This window comes from Parambassis ranga, chromosome 1 (genome assembly GCF_900634625.1).
Source record: "Parambassis ranga chromosome 1, fParRan2.1, whole genome shotgun sequence".
NCBI lineage: Eukaryota > Metazoa > Chordata > Actinopteri > Ambassidae > Parambassis > Parambassis ranga.
In genome coordinates this window covers 71,677-99,653 of record NC_041022.1, presented here as the reverse complement: position 1 = coordinate 99,653, position 27,977 = coordinate 71,677, and the positions used below count along the sequence as shown (strand labels likewise).

The following is a 27,977-nucleotide window of genomic DNA, read 5'->3' as shown; positions in this document are numbered from 1 at the left end:
AGCGAAGTGTATTTTGAAATGCAGTGTGCGTTTGAGTTGGCGATTCACTGACATGTTTGTCTCTTGTCTTCCAGATGGTCCGGTGACGTCACTCCCCGGCATCGCTGCGTTCCGGCCTGCGACCTTTTGTTTATTTTTGTCAATGCCATGTTGTGAAATGACTGAATAAAAGTTGTTGATGGAAGTTTTTGTGGTTTGCTCATATTTGTGAGTTTGGAACATTGGAATGTGTTTTGATAAAGACAGATTTGAAGTTTACACAATTGCAGGTGTTATATTTTTGTGTGTTTTACACAGGGACTGGAGGATCTGGAGTGGGCGGTTGTGTCCTGCCAAACAGTGCCCTGGTTTCCCCTTAATGTCAAAGCCTTGGTATTGTAGTCGATAAATTGTCCCACACAATGTTGCGTGTTTGTTTACAGTTGAGTGAGTGACATTGTTGTGATAAGGTGGCTTTAAAACGTACAAGCAAGATGTGTCATTAGAGGTTGAACGCACGTTTTGAGTGTGTGAATCATGCCATGAAGTTACAGTCATTACATACAATCTGCATTTGAAAAAAAATCTGTGCCATTGCTCGTCGTAACAGTCATGCCAGTGGGTGCGGTCCAGCCACGCTGACGTCTCCAAAATGCTAAATGTTTGAAATGCATTGTGTGTTCATCAGTTAAATACATGATGTATTGCCTGCCATGGAAAGCCAAACACTTGATGAATCCTTTGACAGATGTTATTCCAAAGAGGTACGACGGTGAAGCTGATTTTGTTTCACTGTGTCCACAGGCCCGCGTGTCGTCAGATGTCGATGCAGAACCGCAGTCTGGACCTGTGAGACGGCTAGAGTTGTCCTGTCTTCCCGTCAGCAGGAGGGGTTCTGGTAAAGGTTGTTGACATTATTATTGGTTTTATTGAGGTAATGGCATTAGTGGCATCGACGTAATCATGTAAAATGTTAATTGTGTAGCATGTTGTGCGTGAAAAGTTGTTTTAAAGAAACCCAGAGCCTCACCCCCAGATAGAAAGTCCCTTTTAATGTGAAGAAACCCTCACACTCTTGGTCGTCGAGCACTGTAGGCCGAACCGGCATGCTAGCGTGCTCTGCAGTGTAGAAGATGGAGTGTTTTTGGGTGATGTGAAAGGAAAGTTTTCAGATTTGTATCTTGTGCAAGACATGTTGTTGTGCTTTACTTTGCCAGATTAATTAGTTGTGTAAGGGTGTTGTAGGCTAGTTTGTATGTACTCAGATAGCCACTGTAGCCTCGCAGGAATGCCGTCATGTGGTAGAAGTATGTCAGATAAGTTGGACACTGCAAGTTTTACAATTGTTGTTTTACAAACAAGCAATTACAGGCCGATTTGACCTGATGTTTAAATTGCGTTAGACTGAAGATGAACATTGTGCCAAAAAGAGCCTGACCAAAAAAGTTGCAATCCAAAGATCCTAAAGTTAACTTGAGTTTGAGTAGTATTGGGGCTACTTTGGTGTACTGGTGGAACCAGGGAACAGACTACGGCCAGAAGCAGGGTCAGTTGCCTCAAAATGCTCTCTTAATGCAGCATTTCCTTGCAGATGAATGATCGAAGCTGTAGGTGTCCTGCATGAGTCAGCTCTTGTGAAAATTCGTGGACTTGTCCGATGAGGAAAGGATTCTGGATTAGGAGGAGGAGCTGCTGCCAGTGGCAGAAAGTGTTGAACTTTTTGGTGAAGTTTCCAATCAGCTTGTAGTTTTGTGATGTGCTCACATTCTCCCTGAAGACTTTAGGAGGTCCAGCCTCCTCTTGAAAGAGCGAACACCGACTGCAGCTTTAAACGAAGCTCATTATGACGTGATGTGACGTAACGTCCGTCAAAAAGGCAGCCATTTTGGTCTTGTGCTCATCGTGCAGATAAAGCGAAAGCTGTGTTGCTCTCTGACTCGGGACCAGTGCATTTCCTTTACTCAGCCACCTCACATTGTTGCTCAAGTAGCAGGTCATTGGCATTTGCCTCAACATGTTCCAGGAGTTCTCTCAGGAGGCGATGCTACTCCTTCATCCGGGGTATAGCCCCCTCTCTTTTCCAGTGGGGTTACCCCAGCAGGTGCTCACAGAGGTCCTTCTTATCTGGACAGACGTGGTGAACAGCTGCATCGAGCTGGGCCAGTACAGAACCTGCTCATATTTCAGATTTGTGGGTTTCTGTCGAAGCTGCCATTGGAATGTGTAAATGTATGCCCGGTGAGTCTGGCTGTGTCATATCGGGCTTGCAGTATCGTCAGCTCGGACTTCAGGGGAAAACACCACGGGTTTCATTTGACACCTGTAACTAACAAGGATGCAAAATAAAGAATCACACAGTGACCTGCATCCCTACCTCAGAAGCCAAAGAGATGGCACACTGAAGGAAAGAACCAACTTCATGTTGCGACCTGCCGGACCTCTGCCCGAACAGCACTTGCTTCCAGTACAATGGGATCACCTGTCTCCATTTGTGGCTAATCTGTACATAGAAGAAGTGGAGAGAAGAGTTCCTGTTGATACCTGGGTTAAAGACCCATGAATCGGAACGGTTCACAGAACACATCAACTCAGTGGACGTCAACATGAAGGTCACAATCTGGCTCTCTTGAAGGAAATTCTGCAGATGCTTTGCTTTAATCTTCAATCTCTTGCTTTAATCTGGCCCTTTTTCCTCCAAACCTTTGGACCTTGAGTCCTGAATGAAAGGCACGCTTGACTTTGTATGTTGGCTCAGGCTTATGAGCGGCCTTTGTTTGTCGATTTGTTTATTTATCGATTTATTTATGTATTAATTTATTTCAGGGACAGTGCATATTAAATAACAAATGTATAAATATGCCAGAGTTAGACAAAGGGCTATTTTCCATTTGTTGGTGAAACCCGAGGATCTGAACAGCTCATTTAAGTGGATCAAATGTGGATCTCTGCCTGAATATTATTAAGTGACATTAAACGATATGCTTGGACACAGCGCTCCTTAGCTATGAACTGTTGCATATGGAGGGAGTCAGTGACGGTCCTCTCATGTCTGCAGCGTTGCTCATATTGAATCAATGTAATGAACATCTGTGCCGGTGTTTCGAGTTGAGTGGATGATTAGTGTGTTTCACAGCCTGCGGTCGTCATGTGGATTTTGTTTTGTGCAGTGTTGCATGTTTTTTAGCAGCACGTAGTCTGTGTCCTGTTTCGTTCTTGCATCCTGATTGGTTGATAATGGTCTATGAGGGATCACTGTAGTCTAATTTTGTTCAATTCCTCTTTTCGTGGGCTCTGTGAGCTGGGAGTAATCTACAAGTATATACTAAAAGTAAGTTATTGTGTAAAATGTGTCCCTGAGTGTATAATATGTGGAATGGAATGGACTGTTTTTGACACATATGTAAGGGAGTGTTTCTTGTCGCTGTAGCTGAGGGGTTGAGGCTCTGGGTGTGTGAAGTGCTTTGAGACGGTTGAGATTGTGAGACGTGCTGTTGAATTGAAACAGAATTGAACTGAATGTGTTTTTTATGTAGGCTAAGGAGAAGGAGATGACGGAGATGAACAGAAATGGTGGAAATGTAAGCAAGACTGCAGGTATGTGGTTTTTCTGTATGTTGTGCAGTCGGACAGATTTGGAAGTTCTAAAGTTTATGTCTTGTTGTGTTTATGCCGTAGTCCCTGGTCCTGGCCCGGCCCTAGCCCTGGTCCTGGCCCGGCCCTAGCCCTGGTCCTGGCCCGGCCCTAGCCCTGGCCCCGGTGTGAGGAGCCACAGCAGCTGTCGATCAGGTGATGGTTTGTCCTGGTGTGAGTGTTGTGTTTCCAGTTAGCGCTCAGTAGTTAGAGATTTTGATTGTACATCAGTGTCGTTACTTTGAACCACTGTGTCCTCTGAGCGGGTCAGTACTACTTCCTCGTGTGCAGACATAGTCCATATTTTTCCAGGTCAACTTCAGAATCAGAATCAGAAATACTTCATTGATCCCAGGGGGAAATTGCTTTTATTCCAGGTGCTCCATGTATACTCAAAAAGACAGGTTAGAAATATAAATAAGGTAAAGTAATAAGCGTAAGATAAAAATAAAACCTAATAAATTCTAAACATTAATAAACATTCAAGTAAAATCCTGGCAAGTGAAGACTGAAGTCATATATAGTACTTGTACTGTGTGCAGTAAAATCTTGTCTAAATAAATCCAATATGGATAAGATTACAAGACAGTGTTAGATCTGATCTCAGAGGGAGGAGTTGTACAGTTTGATGGCCACAGGAAGGAAGGACCTCCTGTGGCGCTCAGTGGTGCATTTGGGAGGGATCAGTCTGGCACTGAACGTACTCCTGCACTTCAGCAGCATGTGGTGGAGAGGATGGAAGCTGTTCTCCAGGATCCCTGCAGCTCAGACAGCATCCTTCTGTCTGACACTGCACCCTTCTGATCAGTTTATTGAGAGGCGGCACAGAGGCGGCTCTGGCCCTTCTTCTGTGTTGTTAGTCCAGTCCAGTTTATTGTCCAACACCACTCCCAGGTATTTGTAATCCTCCACAATGTCCACACTCTGTCCACCGATGGAAACTGGAGCCGCGAGTGTCTTGGTCCTCCTCAGGTCCACAACCAGCTCCCTTGTCTTTGCCACATGGAGCAGCAGATGGTTCTGCTCGCACCATGTAACAAAGCTGTCAACCACAGTCCTGTACTCAGACTCTCCACCTTTGCTGATACATCCCACTACTGTGTGGTAGCTGAAGTCAGAGGTGTAGAGCGTGAAGAGGAAGGGAGACAGGACTGTCCCTTGTGGGGCCCCAGTGCTGCTGACCACTGTATCAGTGAGTAATGTTAGAACAGAACGAGTCAGTATATAGAACGCCTCGAATTAGATCTTGTGATTACCTCTTGGAATTGCAGAGGGTTGCAAAAGCTTAAAAAGGTAAAGCAGGTGATGCAGAGGTTGAAGTCTATAAATTCCAAAATTGTCTATCTTCAGGAAACTCACCTGGCATCAGGTCAGGAAATAAGGGTTAGGAGGAGGTGGCAAGGCAATGTTCTATCAGCCCCTTTTAACTCTCAAGCAAGAGGCGTTATGATTCTTATTCATAAATCAGTCCCATTGAATATTGATAAGATAATAGCAGATAGGGCAGGTAGATATTTAATAGTTCAAGCCAAACTTCTGACGGAACCTCTTGTGTTGGTAAATATTTACGCCCCAAATAATGACGACCCAGATTTTTTCAGTAGTCTGTTTTTTAACCTTTCGTCTCTCTATGGTCAGTATATAATTGCAGGTGATTTTAATTGTACTTTGGACCCATCTAAAGATAGATCCACAAAATTAGACAGATCTCATAGTAAGAGTAGAGGGATTTTACATCAGTTTATTCAAACTCTAAATTTAAGAGATATACTTTATCTTATTCATGTTTTTCTAATTCATACAAATCATACTCCCGAATTGACTTTTTTTTAGTCTCTGCCAGTCTTAATTCTAAAATTAAAGATTGTAATTACGATAGCATTTTATATAGCATTTTTACCAAAATGGAGATTGCAGCAGAAATGGCTTTTAGATCCAGATTTTATTTCCTTTCTTGAAGATCAGATCGACTTGTTTTTCTCGGTTAACCAGTTTGAAACTTGTGCAAGTACAAGATTAGGGGTCAGATAATCTCTTTTACAAGTTCAAAAACTAAAAGATGGAAACAAAAATTACTTTTATTAGAGTCTAGACTTAGAATTCTGGAACCACAGTATGGTTTACTGATTTTGAGAGCGCAGTATAATGAAATGTCAGTTTGCTCGAAGTTACAGGTCCCTCTCCTTGAAATGTTTCTTGAGTCCTATCAGAAGCAGATTCTCCCGCCCTCCTTAAGAGGTGCTTTGATTACACTTCTCCCTAAACCAGGGAAGTCAAATGATAAGTGTGAAAATTTGAGGCCGATAAGCCTTTTAAATTCAGATTTAAAAATTCTATGTAAAATATTGGCAAAAAGGCTGGAGGTTATCCTTCCAAAAATTATTCATGAGGATCAGAACGGCTTTATTGTAGGTCGACAATAGGGGTGGGCGATACTGAAGATTTCAGTATCGATCCGATACCAAGTAAATCCAGGGCCAGTATCGCCGATACCAATACCGATACCGATACTTTTACTTTGAAATTTCATGATCATAAATAATTATTTGTTTGCCTTCTTTTTTTGCCTTTAAATAGATTATCGTGATTAGCAGAATAATAATACACAAGAAACATTTGTTAAGTAAATCAAGCTGCAAACAAAAGTGCAGAACTGTATAAGTTTGAAATTTTAACTTCACAATCATGTCAGCAATGCTCCTTGTGACAGCCATGGCTCTTGGTGAATCATGCAGGTGTAACAGCACGACTAAGATACTTTTATAAAAGTTTAACACCTACCTGCATGTAGTCTAAATATGAAGAATAAAGATCCTTCAACAGTTATCACCAAAGCATAATTATATTAATCATACTGAAATACATATCATTATATAAACTTATATAATTACATTATTAGATATATTTTGGAATTTGAGAAAAACAAGATTTATTTCAGCTGGTGATATGATGACTGTTCAGTCATTCTGCTAAAATTGCATGTCTTATCACAGCACTCAGAAAGACACCATTAATTCATGCTGCAGATTACTCGATCTAAACCTTCACTTTTTAAAACCATCTACCTGTGTTTTGCAGTAAAGCCTCTGTCAGTCAACTCTCTGGTTCATGTTTGGGGATCTGCCTCTTCCTCCTCCCTCTGTTTACTCTGCAGCTCCGCTTTGGGCTCTGCTGCTTTATGTTTGTGTAAATGAGTTGTGTTTCCACAGTGGCAGGTCGCTTTCCTGCACACCTCACAAGTAGCAGTTTCTTCTTCTCGTCTGTCGCTGTGAAATAACTCCAAACAGCGCTCCTCTTCCTCTCTGCCATCTCCATGATGCTAGCTGCACTTTACAGCCAATCAGGAGCTCCGTCTGCTCCGGCAGAGTGGAGAAGGAGGGGGAGGGGTGGTTGTGCCTGCGCACTGAGCAGAGTGAGAGGAGCGCTGTCTGCACCGCGAGTAAATACGAGTAAAGTTGCTGAAGGTACAGAAGAGAAACTTCCACAGAAATATCGATCTCATCACGCTAGTATCGAGTAATTACTGATCCTAACGTTGATATCGATACTATCGATATTTAGATCGATTCGCCCACCCCTAGTCGACAAGGATTCCACAATGTTAGGCGAGTATTAAATGTCTTGCAGTCTCAGAAAGAAGAAATGGACACAGCTTTGCTTTCCCTCGATGCTGAAAAGGCATTTGATCGTGTGGAATGGGGTTTTCTGTTTGATGCTCCAATAACAACCTTTCTAAACCAATTAAGGTAAATCGAGGGTGTAGACAGGGATGTCCACTTTCACCAACCCTTGGCAATTGCAGTGAGGAGTCATAAAAGAATTTCTGGTATACAATTAGGACAGTTGGGCCAAAGGATAGCTCTTTATGCAGATGATGTCATTCTTTTCCTTAAAAATCTGGACAAATCTATCCCAGCTCTTATGGAGCTTATTAAAAATTTTGGAAGGGTTTCTGGTTACAAAGTGAATAATCAAAAATCTTATACTAATAATACTGCTAATGAATTCAAACGATAGAGCTAACCCCCCAACTCAAACTCGTCAATTCAAAACTGTTAATTGTTTCACTTATTTGGGAATACAGATCACTTCCCTGTTGGGAGATATTGTGCAGGGTAATTACACACCTCTTGTAGAATCTGTAAGCCAAGCTCTTAATAATTGGGTATCGCTCCCTATCTCTCCAATGGGTAGAGTGAATATAATCAAAATGAATACCCTCCCTAAGTTTCTCTATCTCTTTCAGAATGTCCCCTTGCCTCCTCCTCCTGATTTTTTCTCTAAAATGAATAGACTGCTCAATGACTTCATTTGGAGGAATGATAGAGGAGGGCTACAGTGCCCAAACTTAAAATGGTACTACTGGGCAGCGCAAGCTAGGACCCTTTGTTTTTATTTTTCCTCTCATAACCCACCAGCTTGGATGAATATGGAAACACGAAATTTGGGGATTGGAATGCCTGCATTTTTGTACATTTTTAGAAAAGCTACATCAAACCCAATACTGAAAAGTATGGTTTCAGTTTGGTCGGAGATACAAAAATATCTGAAGAATACATCAGTCCTGTCCCAGTTATCTGCACTGGAGGAAGTATTAATTGAGGACCCCCTTTTTTTTATGGTTTGTTAATGGCAGAGTCATCTGAATCCTCAGTAGCTAAACTTAATGCCTGGAAGGCTGACCTACAAGAAGAAATCTCAGTTGAACAGTGGAATTTAGCTTGTATAAAAGCTCAGAGGCAAACATTAAACGCACGCTTAAAATTATTGCAATATAAATGGCTGATGAGAGTTTGACTCCTGCAAGATTAAGTAAATTTAATCCAAATGTTTTAGACTTGTGTGTCAAATGCAGGGCAGAGAAAGGCACATTGTTGCAAATCCTACAAATCAATATTGAACTAGAACCTAAATTTTTTATCTTAGGCATTCCTCCCAAGAGATATAAGGTAAAACCTAGAGAGCAAATGTTTATTGATATATGTTTGTTACAAGCAAAAAAGGTTATTGCTTTAAGCTGGAAAAATATTGATCGGCCAAAAGTTGGGAGATGGCTCAAAGAGATGTGTCTGTGTTTGCCTTTAGAGAAGATTACGTACACTCTTTTTTAAATTTAATTTTTATTTTCTTTTAATACGTTAAACACAGTGTATACAGAGCGTGCCCAGAACAGACATAGAACAACAAATAGGTCAGTCATCAGTCCGGTAAGAAACTAACATTCAGGATTCGCCTACAGCACATTCCCACAGAAGATCATTCACGGGCTACATACAATACAGGCAGAAAATAAATGATTAATTGTTTAAATACTGTGTGTATTTCCTCCAGTATTTTTCACATCTTTCGGCAGCACCCCTCAGGGAAAGGGTCATCCTTTCCATAACATAGATTTCCTGCACTACCGCCCTCCATTCCACCACCGTTGGAGGTTCCTCGCTCAACCATCTCCTGGTTATAGATTTTTTTACCGCTCACTAATAATATCCGCAATAAATATGTATCCCGTTTTTTTAGTCCTGTCGGCAGATTACCTAGGTAGGTGGTGCTAAAATTGAAAGTGAGCGTCAGTCCAATTATTGATCTAATTTCTGTCATCACCTCTGTCCAGAACAAGGCTATAGCAGGGCACTCCCAAAAAATGTGAAAATGACCAGCTGACATATTACCACATTTTCTCCAACATTGACCGTGTTCAGGACATTTGGTTCTTTGTCCTTTCAATTTGGGTGTTATGAAAAACCTTACAGTATTTTTCCAGGCAAACTCTCTCCAAAGATCCGAATTAGTAGTTATAGATTGTGTTTTACAAATATTTAACCAGTCCTCCTCGGTAAGTGTTATATTAGATTCCCTTTCCCATCTAGATTTAATGTAGGTTGTGGAGAGACCTCTATTTAGTTGCAGTGATGAGTAAATCCTGGAAATTATTTTCTTATTGTTATTACCCTTATATGCATCAACAAATATCTTTATCAGAGTCATGCCCACCTCTCCAGATGCTTTAATAGTTTTGTTAAAATGATTCCTCAGTTGCAGGTATCTAAAAAAATCTTGTTTCTCCAAATGAAAGATATCTTGAAACCGTTGAAAACAGTCCAGGCATTCTTTAGATGAGATAGTACAGTAGGAGGTGATACCCTTAGTAATCCAATGTTTAAACCTGTTGTCCAAATTTGCTGGGGTAAATTCTGTATCATAAGCAATCCACCGTAATATTCGTACGTGTCTTTCAAAGTTCTCATTTTTAAATTGTTTATACCAGATGTTTAATGGAACATTGATCCATGTATTAAACTTTTCCGATTGTTTTCTCTGTAGCTTATTATCTCCCAAGAAAGCTTGGAGAGGTATCGTAGTCTGATTCTGTTCTAGGTCCTTGCATTTAGCTTCATACGTTGGGTCACACCAATACACCAAAGAGCGTAATTGTGCTGCCCTGTAATAGTCTACCAGGCAGGGTAAAGCCCTTCCCCCTTTATCTTTAGGAAGCTGTAATGTCTGGAATCTAATCCTGGGTTTTTGTTTTCCCCAAATAAAGGTGGATATCATTTTATTCCAATTATTGAATTGTTTAGGGGGTATTTCAACTGGAAGTGATTGAAAGAGGAAAAGCAGCTTTGGTAATATGTTCATTTTCACTATCTCTATTCGATTGCACATACTCATAGGTAGTAATGACCAACGATTTAGGTCCATTTTGATATTGCCGGTTATAGGATTGTAGTTAATATTGTAAATGGATGAAAGATCTTTGGGAATATGGACCCCTAAGTATTTGATTGCCTTACCGTTCCATTAAAAATTACATATCCCAGTTCTGTTACCCTGTGGTTTATATTTAAAGGCAAGTGTCTGGGTTTTATTTAAATTCAACTTATATCCAGAGTATGATCCAAAATCTTGGAGAAGGGATATTAATTTAGGCAGGCTTATATTCGGTTCTGTAAGAGCCAACAGGATATCATCCGCATATAAACAAATCTTATGCTGCACATCTCCAACCTGTACACCGGATATGTCATTGGTTTAAAACCAAAACGTTTAAGGGTCAAGTACAGATAGTCCCATCGGACTGAGTCAAAAGCTTTTTCCGCATCAAGGCTGATAATCACTGATTCAATATTGTTACTGTTTATATGATCAACTAGGTAGAGAGCCCGTTTCACATTGTCCTGGATCTGCCTTGGTCTGTGTCTATAAGGTCTGGGATTATATCTTCCAATCGTTTAGCTAGTATCGATGCAAATAATCTATAATCAATATTTAAAACAGATATAGGTCTATAGGAACTACAGTTTGTCTTATCTCTACCCTGCTTGGGGATTATTGAGATTACCGCTTGTCTCCATGACATAGGGGGAACTCCCCCCTTTAGTTTCCCTAAACTTTTTATACCATTCAGATGGGTAGCCATCAGCACCTGGCATTTTATTTGATTTCAGTCTTGATATAGCTTTATTTATTTCTGCATCTGTTATCTCTCGAGTTATTATTTTGTTCTGTTCCGTTCCTATAGATGGTAGGTCTAAGCTAGTCAGGAATTTGGACACATCACTTATACCAGCTGCTTCAGGCTGTGCTTATAAATTAGTATAATATGTCTCAAATGATTTTTGAATATCCTCTAATTTATGACATGTTTCATTTGTCAGGGGATCTTTCACTTTGTGTATATATCTCTCTGCCTGTTGTTTACGTATCCTCCATGCTAGAAGTCTTTTAGATTTGGGACCATTTTCATAAAAGTTCTGTTTAATTAACTTAGCCCTTCCTGCTATCTGACTTTCATAAATATTATTTAGGGCTTGTTTTGTATGTAGAATCTGTTGTAGGACCACAGAGTCATTGCTTTCCATATGTTTACTCTCTAAGGATTTTAACTTTTCAGCCAGTTGTTTAATTTGTTTATCTTTTTCCTTTTTCTTCTGAGCAGACCATCCTATAAGTTTACCCCTAAGAACTGCTTTAGCAGCATCCCAAAGTGTACTTGGAGAGATAATATAATCTTTTATTTCTTTCTCTATATATTTCTGAAAATGCGGGTCATTCAAAAGATTTGTATTAAGTCTCCACAAAGTTTCTTTAGGTTTGTTGTCTAAGTGTAATACCAAGTAAACCCCTGCGTGATCAGAAATGTCCCTCACTCCTATATCACAGTTTATTATTCTGTGTCTATCTAAGTTGAACATAAAAAAATAATCAATTCTTGAGTACACTGAATGGGGATGAGAAAAGAAAGTAAAATACTTATCATGAGGGTGGAGATCTCTCCATATGTCGATCATGCCAAATTCTTTAAGCAGTCTTTTAACATATATTGCCTCAGATCTCATCTGTTTTATCTTATTTGAAGAATCCATGGTTGGGCACAGTTGAATGTTCCAGTCTCCTCCACATATTAACACCCCCGAGGTTTCTGCCGATATTAAATTAAAGACTTTCTCAATCAACTGTTTATTAGTTCCCGGAGGCCTATAAACATTCAGTAGGGTGACTTCTTTTTGGTCAATAAAGCCCTTAACTAGTACATAGCGTCCCTCCTTATCATTAATTTGAGAAGAGAACATAAAATTTATTCTGTTTGAAACCAAGATTGCAACTCCTCTTTTATTCCCTCTTTCAAATGATGAATAATATGTGTTTTTAAAACCCATTTTCCTCAACTTATCATGTTCGGTTTTTGAAAGATGCGTTTCTTGCAAAAAAATTATATCCTGTCTCTCTTTTTTCATTTTAGCAATCATTTTACTTCTCTTTATAGGGTTCAAAGTGATAACTTTGTAGGTTTGATAACTCATTTCAACTAACAAAGAGAGAAAACATCTGAGTATTCAAACTGACTAGATGACCTGAACAAACTTCTGTCTTATGAACCAAGACAAAACTGAACATGTAACTACACACTTTACACTCAATTGACTTCCACTCATGAAGTATGAACTCAACTTCAAGATTTGGTGGGGAAACCCTTAACGATGAAGGGGCCCCATCCCGTGCATGCTGATATCTCTGAATAGTGTTGTCTAATTTCAGAGCAGTGCACATCAGAGTTACACATAGTTCCCCCGCTCCACGGTCAGTTAAAATGTTTCAAGATTATGATAGGATAAATCGCATTGTCTCTGAATGTCCATGTTTACAGATCTGTTTATTGGCGCCTTTCAGCCCACGATGTTATTAAGATGTTTCTTTCACCAATCTCTTACATGTAACACAGCCTCTCTATTTACTACCTGACAGCCCTGTAGCATTCGTGTCCCGCTGAAACGTCTTTAACTTCTCTTGGATTTGTCTCTGGCGGTCTAGGTCTAGAGCTGTCCAATGTAAATCCCCTCTTCTTAAGGTCATCCATTGCCTCCATTGCACTGTTGTAGAAGATGGAGCCGGTGTCAAACAGCACTTTGAGCTTTGCAGGATACAGCGTTTGAAAACGCAGCCCGTTCTCTTTTAACACCTTTCTGATGTCGGCATAGGCTCTCCTCTTTTTTAATATCTCGGTTGGGTAGTCTTGTTCAAAGAATACTCTTTTCCCCTCAAAACGCAACTCCCTCTTCTTCCAGGCAGATCGGAGAACCGTTTCTTTCATTTTATATTCCTGAAAGTAGATTATCACAGACCTTGGGCTGGATCCCTGTGGTGGCCGCGGTCCGAGGGATCTGTGACAGCGCTGTATCCCGAGTCCGGCCTCGGGGAGAGCCAGCTCCGAGTTAATGAACTTCTCAACAAAGTCCTGTATATTCTCACCTTCAGACCCCTCAGGAATCCCATGAATACGTAAGTTGTTCCTCCGGGATCGAGCTTCAAGGTCCGTAAGCTGGGTTTGAATGCTTTGCTGGACTTCCAGGGTGTGTGAAAGCAGCTCGTTAATGTCAACACTTTGTTCTTCCATATCCGCCACTCGTCGTTCCGTCTCTCCAACTCTTTCTGTTATTTCTTGCAGATCTTTGCCGATAGCACTTAGTTTCCGGTTGATATCCTCTCTAAAATCCGTCAGCTCCTTCTTCAGTACTCGAATGGTTTCAAAGTATTCCCTCTTCATGTCGGAGCGGACTGCTTTTATCTCTGTGATAATGTTAGCTTGGATAGCATCCATATCATCGTGTTTAGCTAAATTGCTAGTAGCTTCATGGCCGTCTTCGCCTTCTGACAATGAATTATCGTTGATATTCTGGTCCTGTTGCGATTTTCCTTTTGTCTTTCTTTTTCTGCCCCCTTCCATGCTTCTGACAGGTTATTTTAACACACAACACTGATATTTCAGGAGGGAGAAACAAGACCTAGCAGGAGCTCCTGATTTATGCTGCCGTTGTCTTCAGCTTCATACCGGAAGTCCTCCGATTACGTACACTCTTAAAGATCAACAGAAAAAGTTTCAAAGTATATGGGGTCCTTTTTTGAACTTTCTTAAAATCAAAGATTTGTCACATATGCTGTCTGAATCTGGAGAGAACTAGATTTGTCTTACTATTCTGGGAGTTTCACATCCCGTTCATGGTCGTCACCACCGTGGTGCGGTACCTGCTCTGCCGGACGCCGTGAGGCATCATTGCGACGATGGCCACCTTTGGCCAGCCCGGGCTCATCGGTCCCGTTGCCAGCGTCATCCCATCAATTGTTGCCAAGACCATCAACCCCCTCATCTATATCCTGATGAACAAACAGGTGAGTTGGTGACGTGCCTGTGGTCAGGGGTCAGGGGTTAAAGCGCAGAGGTCTGCAGTGTGAACGAAGGCGGAGATTTCATATGTAAAACAAAGTCGGCGATTGGTGAGTGAGCGTAGCGTAGCTGTGTACTTGTAGTCCTTTGTGTGTCTGCATGTGTCTGCAGGCTGGATTTATGGTGAGCAGCTGCTTTTGTGACCCATCAGAAGCAGCTGTATACGAGCTAGGAAGCGTTCCAGTAAGAGAGGTTCTGGTGAGGGAGGCCCGTCAGCACGTCGCTGCACCTGTGTCACAGAGAGAACATGTGCACCTGGACGCACCGGGTCAGTTCAGACAAGCGACGGGCCAAACGGGTCCATGTCAGCGAATGATAGTGTTGATGTTTCAAGTAGAACCAGAGGAGAAAAGAGAAACATTGTGATGTAGAGTTGTGTAGTGTTGTCGTTGTGACGGCCCCTGTCGGAGTGGGACCAGTGATCCCGTTTGTTGGCGATGACACGTTGTGATGCGTTATAAACGAGGGATGTCCCGATCGGGTTTTTTTGCCTTTGAGTCCGAGTCCGAGTCGTTTGATTTTGAGTACGTGCCGATACCGAGTCCCGATCCGATACTTTCAAGATTCTCTATAAAGGCGGTAAATAGGATTTCAGACACGCAGCAGCTCATCGAGACCTCGCACCAAAAGCAACTGTCATACCTAGGCCTGTCACGATAACAGATTTTGCTGGGCGATTAATTGCCAAGAGAAATTATTGCGATAATCGATAATATTGTCGTTTTGAGACTATGTTCAACTAATACAATGGTAACGACATATAATGCAAGTACACCCTTTAAAGATCAATAAACTTTAATTTCTAAAGAACATTTAACACTGGAAAGGCCCCAATCATCAACATTATTATTATTTTAATAATATTAATATTATTATTATGAGTAGTGGTAGGCGTATTACCATGGCTTATCTGAGCATAGTCGATGGAGTTAAGTCAAACCAACTAGCACGTCATGAGCAACAGAGCCAAACAACACGCACTCTCTGGGAGTGGGCTGACCTGTAAGCACATGTGCTTGTGTGCGCACGCGTTTGCGTTTGCATGTGTGTATGCGCATCAGGCCGCTGCAGACAGCTGCAGTGAAACAAACGCCACCATGTAGACAGAAACACATAGAAACTGACAGCAGAGCTGGCACAAGAGGACTGGGCAAGAGGACTAGACTGGGGGGCGCTGCAGCGACTGCTGCCAGTGAGAAGGCAGAGAACTTGACTCGTATAACGCTGACTCTCTCTGAGAGCAGGTTCTATACATGAGCATGTTTAGTGTCGCGGTGAATTGTGGCAAAGTGTTGAAACGGTGTTGTGCAGCTTCACAGCTCTCTGTGTCGCTGTAACGAGACAGAGGTCTGCACAATGAGTTAAAAAATAAGATCTACCTGTTGATTTGACACATTTTAAGACAGAAGCCGCGGGCCATATAAAGTCCGACGGCCTTTATACGCTACGACGCACCGGAGAGAGAGAGAGAGAGAGAGAGAGAGAGAGAGAGAGAGAGAGAGAGAGAGAGAGAGAGGAAAACAAACCAGCATGCAAATGTCATTTATCGCGGCCGAAAAACGGTAACAAAAAAGGTAATATCCGATTCCGATCGAGTCTGAAATCACGTAATCGGGCCCGATTTGCGATCACGTGATCGGATCGGGACATCCCTATTATAAACTGAGTGTGTTTGGTTGGTTTGACAGGAGCTGAGGCTGAAGCCTGTTAAGCAGAGCGACAGGCATGTGCGGATGCAGGTGCTGTGTAAGTGTCGTGTGTGTGTGTAGTTTATGTTATTAACCAGACGGTGTTGTGTGTTTTTTGTGACGTTGTGTTTTGTTCCTGAAGGTCCTGCGAGGTGTTTCCTGTCGGTGTGGTAAATGTGTGTGTGTCATGTAGGTGAGAAGGTTGAGACGGTGGCATGTGTTGTGTGGTGTGTGTTTTCTGCAGGCGTGTGCTGAGCTGCAGCAGGGTGAGCTGTGAGTGAGCAGCTGTAGTGTACCGGTGTCAGTAGGTATGTGTTTGTATGTATATATATATATATATATATATATATATATATAATATATTGTATTATTATTGAGTGGAATATCTAAACAGGTGTACAGAGGCACTTTTCCAGCAGCCATCACTCCTGTGTCCGGATTATTTATGGCATTTAGCCGATAACGATGAATTGATGACAGTGGCCCTGACGTGTTTTTGACTCTAAATCTCCACATGGTTGTAAAATGATCCTGACAAATCATCAGTCAAGTGCCTTCATTGTAACAGGTGAAAGTAGTGATTAGGCAGCAAGCAGCCATGTTTGAAATATGTATTGATAAGAGATGCACAAAGTGCTTCAAAGTAATAATGAAGCAAACATTTCAAGTAAGTTTGTCCTTCAGATGTTGTTATGTTAAGGTCACAGAGCAGAGCATAGTAACATTCAAATGAAACGGGACAAATAAGTTCAGAGAGTTCAGTTGCAATTAACATGGACATGCAGGATGTAGATATGCATGTATAAATAGATATGTGTATATGTATATATATATATATATATATATATATATATATATATATATATATATATATATATATATATATATATATATATATATATATATGTGTATATGCATGCATGCATATATATGTGTATATGCATATATATATGTGTATATGCATGCATGCATATATATGTATATGCATGCATGCATATATATGTATATGCATGCAGTGGTGTTTGTTGCTTTGAAGTAGCTGTTGCCCAAGCACATGTAATTGAGTGGAATGTGTGTTGTGTAGGTCAAGGAGAAGAGTGTGATGAAGCTTCTGAGTGATGTCATAATGCAGGTGTGTGTTGTGTCTGTGAGCATGAGTGTGTTGTCAGAGATGAGTTTGTGTAAGCAGATAAATGTGTAGTCCTGAAGTGTTAAAGTTTATGTCTTTGTGTGGTAGGCCCGGGTTGTTATGGTAACAGAAGTGTGACAGCCAGCGTCAGCAGCTGTAGCAGCCGTGGGTCAGGTAAGGGATTGTCATGTTGTGGTCAGTCCAGTTGTGACGTGTTATGTAATGTGTGTACTTGTGTTTGTGTGTACATTTGTGCAGATGTAGGAGTGAAGAGCTTGATCACGTTGATCTCTTATCTTCAGCACCGGACCTCGCCTGGGTTGTGTTTGTCATCAACGTAAGCGTTGTGTTTGTCGCTGCTGAATAACCGTGTTGTTAATGAGCGTGTTGTCGGTTTGTTGGGTGTTGGGATGTGGGCGGGGGAGCAGCAGGTTAGACCACGCCTCCTGGAGCGTTGGGAACGAGAGGGCGGTCGCTTACCTGAGGACACGTGTGTTATGTGTGTTCAGTAGTGTAAGTGTGTGGGTGACATGAAGTGTGCTGTTGCAGGTGTGTTTGAACTTGTGTGCGTTGTGTTTCAGAGGTCCCGCTGTGGTCGTTTGTGTCGGAGTGTGGAACGTGCCGGGGGTGTGAGCGTGTGTGGCAGCCGAAGATGAGTGGAGTTAGTGTTATTTGTATTTGTAATCCATGTTGGCAGCGTTTGTGTAACGGCAGTGTTTACGTAGTGATGTGTAATATGTGTAAGCGGTGACAGCGGTTGATGTGTTTGTGTGTTTGTGTTTGCAGGCGGCCAGAGGGGCGAGTCCATGGAAGTGTGGTGCGATGTCATCGGAGACTGTGTGTGTTGTGTCTTTATTGTCAGGATGTCCACATTACTCCATCAACAGTCTGCAGCTGACCCAGAACGCAGCAGCTAGAGTTCTGACAGGAAGCAGCCAAAGGGATCATATGTCTCCTGTCGTAGCGTCTCTTCACTGGCTCCCAGTGGACTGAAGAATACACCTGAAGATCCTTCTTCTAACCTACAAGGCTCTTCATGGACTTGGTCCATTGTATGTGCAGGAGCTGATTGTACCATATGTTCCTAATAGGACACTCAGATCTCTGAGGTCAGGTTTACTAGTAGTTCCTAGGATTCATAGAAGTAGAATGGGAGGACGAGCTTTCAGCTATCAGGCACCGCTATTATGGAAGCAGTTACCAATGTGGGTCCGAGAGGCAGACACTGCCTCCACCTTTAAGACTAGACTTAAAACTTTTCTGTTTAGTAAGGCGTACAGTTAGCCTTAGACGTAGTGTGTAGCACAGCTATGCTGCTCTAGGCCTACGCTGTCAGGGGCACAAACATGATCCACTGAGCAGTTTCCCCCTCACACTCTGACCTCTGACCTCTCCTCTACTCTCTGTAGTCTGGCTCACACTGGGTAATATTATCTCATAATGTGTGTTCACTGTCTTCCTGTAGTTCTGTGCCTCTCTCTCTCTCTCTCTCTCTCTCTCTCTCTCTCGCTCTCTTTGCAGGTCTCAAGACCTGCATGCTGACCTGCAGTCCGGCCCCTGATCTTTCCTGTGCTCATGGACTTCATCAGCCCCTGCTGCTCATCTTTGCTATTTATGGACTGATGATATATATAGATGTCATTACAATATAATCACTGTTTCATCTTGCTGCATGTTTGCTCCTCTCTGTCTCTCTCCTTCATCCTCTCTCTCTCTCTCTCTCTCTCTCTGTCTCTCTCCTTCATCCTCTCTCTCCTTCATCCTCTCTCTCCTCCATCCTCTCCCCCCTCTCCCTCCCTCCCTCCCTCCCTCTCTCCCTCTCCCCTTCATCCTCTCTGACTGGCAGCAGGACTGGTCCCCTTTCAGCTGACGGGTCTTCCTCTTAAAGGGAGTGTTTCCTTGCCACAGTGCTGTTAGGGGGGTGAGACAACGTGTGATTCTAATATTTGCTGTATAAATAAAGTGAATTGAATTGGATTGTAATGAATAAAGGAACCCTCCTCCTGTTGTTGTATGTTGGCTGTGCAGCCATAGTGTTTGTAAAGTGTTGTGTAGATGCTGTACTGTGTAATGTTAGTGTCACCTAGGTGTTGTTTTGACTGTATTGTATTCTTGCCTGTTCCTGTGAGCCGTGCACGGACAGTGTTGTAATTGTGTTGTGTGCCCTGGCTGATGCGCTAATAAAGGTTGCGGTCGGTCTTTGAAGCAGTTGTCAGTGTGCGTTTGTCCAGCTGTTGGTGATGTCACAACGTGTTGTCCCGCAGGTGAAGGACAAGTGGAGCCTGTGTACCGGTTCTGTTGTCGGCACAGTGGCTGCGGAGGTAAAGCTGCGGAGGCGAAGCTGCTTGTGTGGTAGTAGTCGAGCGTCAGTTCGATTCCCGGTTGGGACTACCCGCAAAGTGCGGCTCATGTTGGTTGGGAGGCTGTGTGCGACAATGCTGCGTACCTGAATGTTGGCCGGAATGCTGCGTCTCCCTGGTGTTGTCTCGGATCAAGTACTTGTCATTAGTACTTGTAAACCGCCTCGCCTCGCCTCGCCTCGCCTCGCCGAGCAGAGCAGAGACGAGACGAATCACGAGACTCGAGACGCTCGAGACTCCTGGAGACTCACCAACGCCAACGACTTAGACTTTGACTTGGAATTGGAATTGGAGGCGGAGGCGAGCTGGCTGGCCCGGGAGGCGCCGGCCAAAAAAAGACTAAGTCCAACAATCACGCACTTCACTGTTTTCCTCAAAGTAAAACAAGCTTTATTACACTAAGTCACACAAACATTACAGAAAATTTACACACATGGCTTAGACTGCAATAAAACACAAACATTCAATTCACTTTTATTATTGTTTTATTATTACACAGCGCATATTACTCAGCTTAAGGGGAACCACTCCTGCTGCTAGTCAGAGAGGATGAAGGGGGAGAGAGGCAGAGAGGATGAAGGAGGAGGGGAGGGAGGGAGGGAGAGGGAGAGGGAGAGAGACAGAGAGAGACAGAGAGGATGAGAGAGAGAGGGAGGGAGAGGGAGAGGGAGAGAGACAGAGAGAGAGGGAGGGAGGGAGGGAGGGAGAGAGGGAGAGAGGGAGGAGGGAGGGAGGGAGAGAGGGAGGAAGGAGAGAGAGAGAGAGAGAGAGAGAGAGGAGCAAACATGCAGCAGATGAAACAGTGAGTATATTGTAATGATATCTATATATCATCAGTCCATAAATAGGAAAGATGAGCAGCAGGGGCTGATGAAGTCAATGAGCATGTATACACATATACATATGTATGCATAACAACCTACACACATACATTTTCTAATACACACAGACACCACATGTAAAGGCACTACACTGTACACATGTTTCAACAACAACAACAAACCTGTGGTGGTGCTGACTACTAACATGTTGCCTACACAATCACACACACACACACATTACAACTACTGCCTACACAGCTCTAACAAACACACTTCCTAACCAGCACACACTCACTCAAGTGACACATGCACACACACACACACACACACACACACGCACACACAACCTCCACACTCAACACACACTCTGACCCAGACTCTACAATACACACAAGTAGCCTGGCTTCATCTGCTCTATGCTTTCACCTCCCCATGGCAGCACCTCCTCCTGACCTCTGCCGTGCTCCTCCTGGCCCCTCCTCTCCTCCTCGACGGGCGTGACCTCGGATCCATCCGCTGTGCTCTCTGGACGTCCCCACTGTGACGCCCCTTCTGTCACCTGAAAGGACCACAGACACGCATCGATAAAGACAAAGACACATCGACAGGACGCACGTCTTTCACCACATCTCTGCCACGCTCACAAACACACTGACCAGCTGAAACTCAAAGTGACAGCAGCCATCGATAATCCTGGCTCTCTCATCTCGTACCCTCTCACAGGTAAGAGTTATACATAAGCAACACAGACAACACATCCACGTCAACACTAAAGCTGGATCCGTACTCCGCCAGAACACGCAACTCGCTCCTCACTGCCAGCGTCACTCCCACAAAATGACCTCGTTTCTCTCTCGGACACGTGGCCCGGGCAGAACTTTTTCTCGGTGCTGTGCAGCGACCGTGCTGTGATTGGTCAGAATTTATTGTGGCCATGATGAATGTGGAGAAGCCGAGAGCTTCTTCGGGTGCACGACGCACAGACAGAGGGAGGAAGCGCAGCGACCGTGGACAGTTTAGATGAGCGGCTGCCAAACGGCTTCTGGAAGGAGAAACACGGCGCACAGAGAGTCTGTCCGCAAGGTGGCGATAAAAACTAATCCCGGTAATGATCACGGTGTTACAGTGGCTGGACGCACATTAAACACCGCCAGACGGGATGTATTATTGCAGACGCTCATCCGCACGTTCACACAGACCAGAGGTCTGCTGCACTGATCTTCTATCTGTTGTCAGCTGTGCGCCCTCTTCCCTGAACGCCAGGTAACCACGACTGTGCTCGCAGTTCACAACACAACTGCATTGTCAGCCTTTTATCTGTGACGTGCCCTGTGTACGAGCCGTATGAGGAGTTCTGCACACACACCTCTCACGCGCTATGGTACCTCCGTGCCGGAACGGTATGGAACGGCAGTAACCGTTCGACTGTCTCGCTCGCGTCACGGCCGGCCCCCTCCCCCTTTCCTGCTAAAAGCTGTGGAGAGCAGAGACTCCTTCGCACAAGTCAGGACGATGACAAACCTACAAACCGTTACAGGCCTTACGCTGTTTGGTCGGCCACGCGGGCGTACGAGCTCGCCTTCCCGACAACACGCCTCCTTCACGCAGCAGCTCATCGCAAAAGGCACGCGCTCAAAGGAGGCCTGCCCGCAGCACACACACTAACAACACACAAACCTCCCACAGAACATCACACGGAGCACGTCGTCTACGCTCCGCATGGACGCACGCTATGCCGCCGACGCTGACGACACCCAAAGTGACCCTCCTCGTTCACCGTCGACCTCACCGCCTACAGGATGTTCAAGACGTGCGCCCTGCTAAACAACGCTCTCCCGCGCTCTGACGTTCCCTCTTCTGTCATCCTCTCATCCTCCGTCCTCCTCGTGTGACAGACGCACACATATACACGGTGCGTGCTTCACAATTATCAAAATGTTTACCATCCTTCTTCAATTGGACTCCATGACACATATCAGGACTTAAACGACACTCATCTATCAAACTGGGCTGTCATCAAACAACATCTAGGACAACCTGGGTCAAAGGGTCACGCCACCGTCTCCGATGGAGGACGTTCGCACTGGAGAAAGTCGTTCCAGCTCCGTGTCGCGGCCCGTGAACCGGAAGTAGCGTGTCGCTAGCCGGATTCGCTAGCCACATTTGTGTTCGCACCTGAGCCACATTTGAGCCAATCCGGCTAGATCCGCCTCTCGTGGGTGGGTCTAGCCGGAATGAAATCAAACTGGATGCTGCCGGATTCGAGGTGTTTACGCTCAGAAAAAAAACATCTGGATAGGCCCAAATCCCGCTCCCGGGGTATTAGTGAACCGTTCCACCCCTACTTCCTAGCAGGCTTCGCTCCCGTTCAAACCCTAACGACGACCCACCGACTAGTCCTGCGCATCTCCCTCTCGCACCTGGAGAATAAAGACTCCTACATCAGGATGCTCCGCATTCAAGACCTCTCAGACTACACCCGGTCCTCTGTGACTGACAGGCCTCAGTCTGTCAGGATGGGAAACAGGACTTCAGCCAGTATCCTAACAAACGTTGGCACACCGCAAGGCTGTGTCCTCGGTCCCATCCTCTACACCCTGTTCACCCATGAGTGCGTGGCCTCCCACACAGACAACATCATCCTGAAGTTTGCAGGCGACCGTCTTGAATCTTGAACATATGTAACATACAACAATACTAATCGTAACACTACATCAAACTTGTGTGGTGCTTTTTAGGACACTCAAAGACAACACGCACCCTGCAGGGTTCCCCTTCACCCAACAGATCCACTATACATGTACTCACATCTGTGCACTGCCTTCTGCTTTTCTTCAGCCACCGCTGCTGCCTCCTGATGTCAGAGGTCCTCCTGAGCCCCGCCGGGCTCATCGTGTCCTCTTCTCGCCTCCTCGTGTCTCCTGCTGTTCCGCCGCTGTGACAAACGCACAAAGACGTGTGATCAGAAACCAATATGAACCGCTGTCTGAGCTGACTGTAAACACACTGCAGTCGATAAAAACAAGAAGCACAGAATACAACGTGCGGCGCAAGTGGACTACTCCCCTGGGTCATGTCAGACCACCCAGGAGTCAAACGTATCGTTCTACATGCGGGTGCAGTTAATACCAAGAGGGGCCAATCGGAGCTGTTCCAAAAATCTGGAAGCACAAACACACATTCAGCCACCTGCTCCTCCACCCAAATTATGTGTCATGAGGAAGGAAAAGAAAGCCACAGACACCCACAACCTGTCTCAGACCACACACAGGACAAAGGTTGTAGTAGATTACATTTAGCGCTCCCGAATGTTACGTCTTTGGCAGCCAAATGATTTGGAATTCGTCGCTTTATACAAAGGCATTTTAGGTGACGCTTGGTTGTAACCCTAACCCTAACCTGTGCGCTGTTCACCCGCACTTTTGTACCGTCGCCAACCCTGCCCACGGCTCCTGTTGACGACCTCGTAAGCACTTTCACTTGCGACCTTGGAGACATGCTGCACTGGTTAAAACTCAAACCAAACCAAAAAGGGCAAAAACTATGCTCCGATCCTAAAACCATCCTATTTCTCAGACAGGAGCGACAATGCTCACACATTGTTCTCTCTTATAGACACGCTGACAAACCCAGGAGCATCGGTCCCACCTGAACTGCTGTCTGAAAAATCATGCGATGAATTTGCATCATTTCTCACACAGGCTACAAGCTGCAGGCTAAAGTGACCCAAATCCGATTTTTTGGCACGAATGTGACCTGTATCTGATACAGCTCCATTCTGATGGATTTCTGATGCTCTTTTTGTTACATTAGTGTAACTTCTCTTTACAATCAGCAAACGATTAGTTCGGCAGTTTCGCTTTAAAACAAACAATATGAATCGTCTGTGGAAGCTATAAAAAAACATCGGCCGATCCTCCGAGGCGCCCCTGTGCAGAGTATTGGCTGGTTGTCGCTCTCTTCCTGCCCTGCGTGCACCAGAGACTGGTTGGGAGGCGTGGCTTCGGGGTGAGCTCCGACACAAAGGGGCGTGTGTTTACTTTCCAAATCTGGCTGACTCTCGCTGAGTTTTCGAATTCGCCTACCCTACCTTTAACACAACCAACAGGCACCAAAGTTCACCACAACTACCTCTGCAAACACAGTCAAAGGCATAGGGCCTGGCAAAAACACTCCGCTATGAGCCGACACCTCGACACACACTCAAAGGACGAGTACTGACACGTACAAACCTCCCACACAACATAAGACACACCACAATCGACACGCACTCTGCACACCTGCTACTACTCCTATGCTCCATATGGACGCCTCTGTCTGCTATCTTGCAGGACTCTCACCTGACACTAGGGGTCAAAATGTTATGTCACGATTCTTTAATCGTAAAATCACAATCTCGATTTTAATCACAATTTGTTTTTACATTGACGCTAATTTGCATGTTTCTGTGTTGAGACTTAAGTAACTCCTAAAGTTCAATGTGATTTAGAACAAATGATCAAACTTTAATGGGAATCATATCTAAGGACAAACGGAGCTGCTGCTGTCACCTCTGTCCACCGTTTACTAGAGTCCTCATGTGGAGCCTCTTCATCAAATGCCTGCGTTATTGTTTTGGTGACGTCATCAGCTGCTGCCTCTGTCTGCATCTGATGTACACACACGGCCCTCCCACTGCACACACACACACACACACACGCCCGTTCTAGTAGATTGCCGATTCCTTCAAATCCTTCACGATCATTTATCGTCAAATCGCACACCCCTACCTGAAACCCACAATCGATCCCCTTTGACTGTTCCCAAAACACAATGTTCACATACAAGCGCATACTCGACAACTCAATAAATGCACAACAGCCACAACTCACACTGCAGCTACAACTACCAAACACACATCAACAACACAACATCATTACCCAGCACCACCTAATAATAATAATAATATTGCAGTTTTCTGCTCTGTTGGGCAGGCACTCAAAGCGCTTACATTGAGATGCATTATTCTTTCACACCACATTCACACAGTGGCAGTGGTGAGCTACCAGTGGTAGCCACAGCTCCAGGGGGAGACTGACGGAGACGTGGCTGCCAAGGTGCGCCTACGGCCTCTCCGACCACCGCCGATTCATTCGTACGCATTCACGCACCAGTGAGTGCACTGGAGGCAATGCGGGTAAAGTGCCTTGCCCGAGGACACGCAACGATGACTAGGGAGGAGCTGGGGTCGAACCGCTGACCTTCCGGTTATTGGACAACCCTGCTCTACCACTGAGCCACTGCTGCCCTAATACCTAATGCCCTTATGAGCATGCTCTAAAACACCAAATGCAGAAATCACACACCAACTAAATGCACTTCTTATGTTACCGGCACCTGCACGAGCCACCGCTAGTAACACAACAAATACTATGACACCGACATCTATGACGCTCAAAGCAACCGTCCTCATTCACCAACAACCACATCAGCAGCTACACATGGTGAACACATGCCGCCTATTAAACGACACACACGACAGATCAGACTTACTCAGCAGTTCACCTTCACCTCAAACACAGCGCTCATTCCTTTAAGGTATGCTCACATTCACACCACACATGGTTTGGAAGACATGAGACTGCTGATGTCCACGTATACAGGTCTTTTGGAAGGAGGTTTCCACCATCATTTCAAAGTCGCTCGGTTTTTCCACTACAACACGTGTGTCTCTACCTGTTGGGATGAGCGCAGCAGACACATACCTATTGAAGGTTTTCATGGCTGCCAGTAAAAAAAAAGCCTGTCCTGCTGCTGACCACTGTGTTCATATTGTGAACCAAATACACTCACAGAAGGAAACTGGAGAGAAACGATGCAGAAAGTGTGTTCAGCTCTCGCAACTGATATTTCTTCTCATACTGTATTACATGTCTCACTTCCCAAACTCTTAGTTAGTTCCACTTGTATTGTTGTCTCTCTATGTTCCCACCGACAAAAATGACCAAAATAAAACGTTTTTAAAAAAAGAACATAAAAGTAAAATGAGTCTGTTCTGTTCTGTTGTTCTGTTAATAACACATTTAAAAAACCTCCTTCCTCATGTCCTGTCACCGTTACTGCTGTCATGCATGACGTCACGCACACTACAGACAGTGGGCACTTCTGCACATGCTCAATAAAGGCCTGCAGCCTGGAACAGTGGCTTCATGCTGGAGACACGATGCAGTTCATCTAGATCAGAGTGATTACAGTGACGACACAGTGACGACACAGCCACGGGCTCAGGCCACCTGCTCCATAAATCACTTCATCCTCACACAGGAGAGCATCCGTCAGTCAGACACTCTGCGCAGGCGCAGCGTCAACATGTTTAAGTTTACAGCGCTATGACAACTGCTGCATCTGTAACATCTGTATGAAAGCACGAGCCGATTCAAATCCATCACACCTCAGGAGAAGCGGTACCGACCCGACCCACTCCACGTGTTTCCACCACAATGTTTACATCCTACTGTACAGACTACTGTGGCCACGTGGTTCTGACTGACAGCTCGCAGAACACACGTCTCATCACTGCACCCCCACAAGCACAACACGCACTGTCCGACCCAAACAGCACCTTTGTGGATCCACTACTCACCGAGCCCGGCTGGAAAGCTGGTCCTCTGGACCGACCCCCGGCGCGTCTCCTGCCGTTTTCTCCACACTCCCACAACCTGGTTCTGTGGAGTCCAGCACGAACACAACACGCTCTGCTCCGTATCACGCCGTGGACCCGTTCCTTAGCGGGCGGGTGTTTGTGGACCCGGCGGATCCAGTTAGCCGCATAGCCGCTAATGCTAGCTCCCGGTAGCTTCTGCTTCTACAGGCGGCACCGCCAGCGTCAGCGCCGAGTCCCCCGTGGAGAAGCACATGTCTCCCACAGTGGACTGTGTCCCGCGCGGCTCCGGGTCCGTCCACAGCGCGTGTTATTGTCCGTTAGCTCCGGAGCGTCCAGCATGCGCGTGCAGCAGCGGCGCGGCGTGTGACAACAACAGTCACGTGGTCTACGGGTAGTCATTCGGACCAAACCGGCCTCCGAGCGCAGACCTGTATCATCTGGCTTCGGAACATCCGCTCACTGAGGCCTCGTCCACACGACGCGGCCGGTCGGAACCAGAACATCTGAACCCGGCTCCCTTGATATCACGGACAAACCACGACCACACGTTTCTGTGTTTACACGAGATTCTTCTGAAACGATGACGACATAGCTCCACCTCTCCCCTAACACGCATGCGCTCACTCCGACCACAACAACAATGGCGACCTACGGTGGTCCTACTTCTTCCTCGTCTTATTTTACTGCAGCTGGCGCCGCAACGTTGCGTTACTGCCCCCTGCTGGATTCGTTAGCCTACATTGTTTATACTCTGTGTTTCTCAGCGTCTTCACTGTAACTTCTCTGTCCTCCAGTCAACACTGCTGTTTGACCTTTATCTATAACAGAAGAGTTACAGTTCAGGATGAATACAGTGCAAAAACATGAATGGTCCGATTGAACGTTGTTGTAAAGAATCAGAATCAGAACCAGAAATGCTTTATTGATCCCAGGGGGAAAGTGCTTTCATTCCAGGTGCTCCGTGTATACTCAAAAAAAACAGGTTGGAAATATAAAATAAGGTAAAG

The 27,977-nt window shown here is 44.7% G+C and overlaps 1 long non-coding RNA gene across 1 annotated transcript; it reads right to left on the bottom strand.

Annotated features, from left to right (window-relative positions):
- Positions 1–20,352: 20,352 nt before the first annotated feature.
- On the bottom strand, positions 20,353–27,575 carry LOC114437299 (uncharacterized). Its single transcript, XR_003670899.1, has 3 exons — positions 26,950–27,575; positions 23,136–23,262; positions 20,353–20,886 (listed from the first exon to the last, which is right to left on the bottom strand). It is a non-coding gene; the product is annotated as an uncharacterized LOC114437299 (long non-coding RNA).
- Between the last annotated feature and the right edge of the window lie 402 nt (positions 27,576–27,977).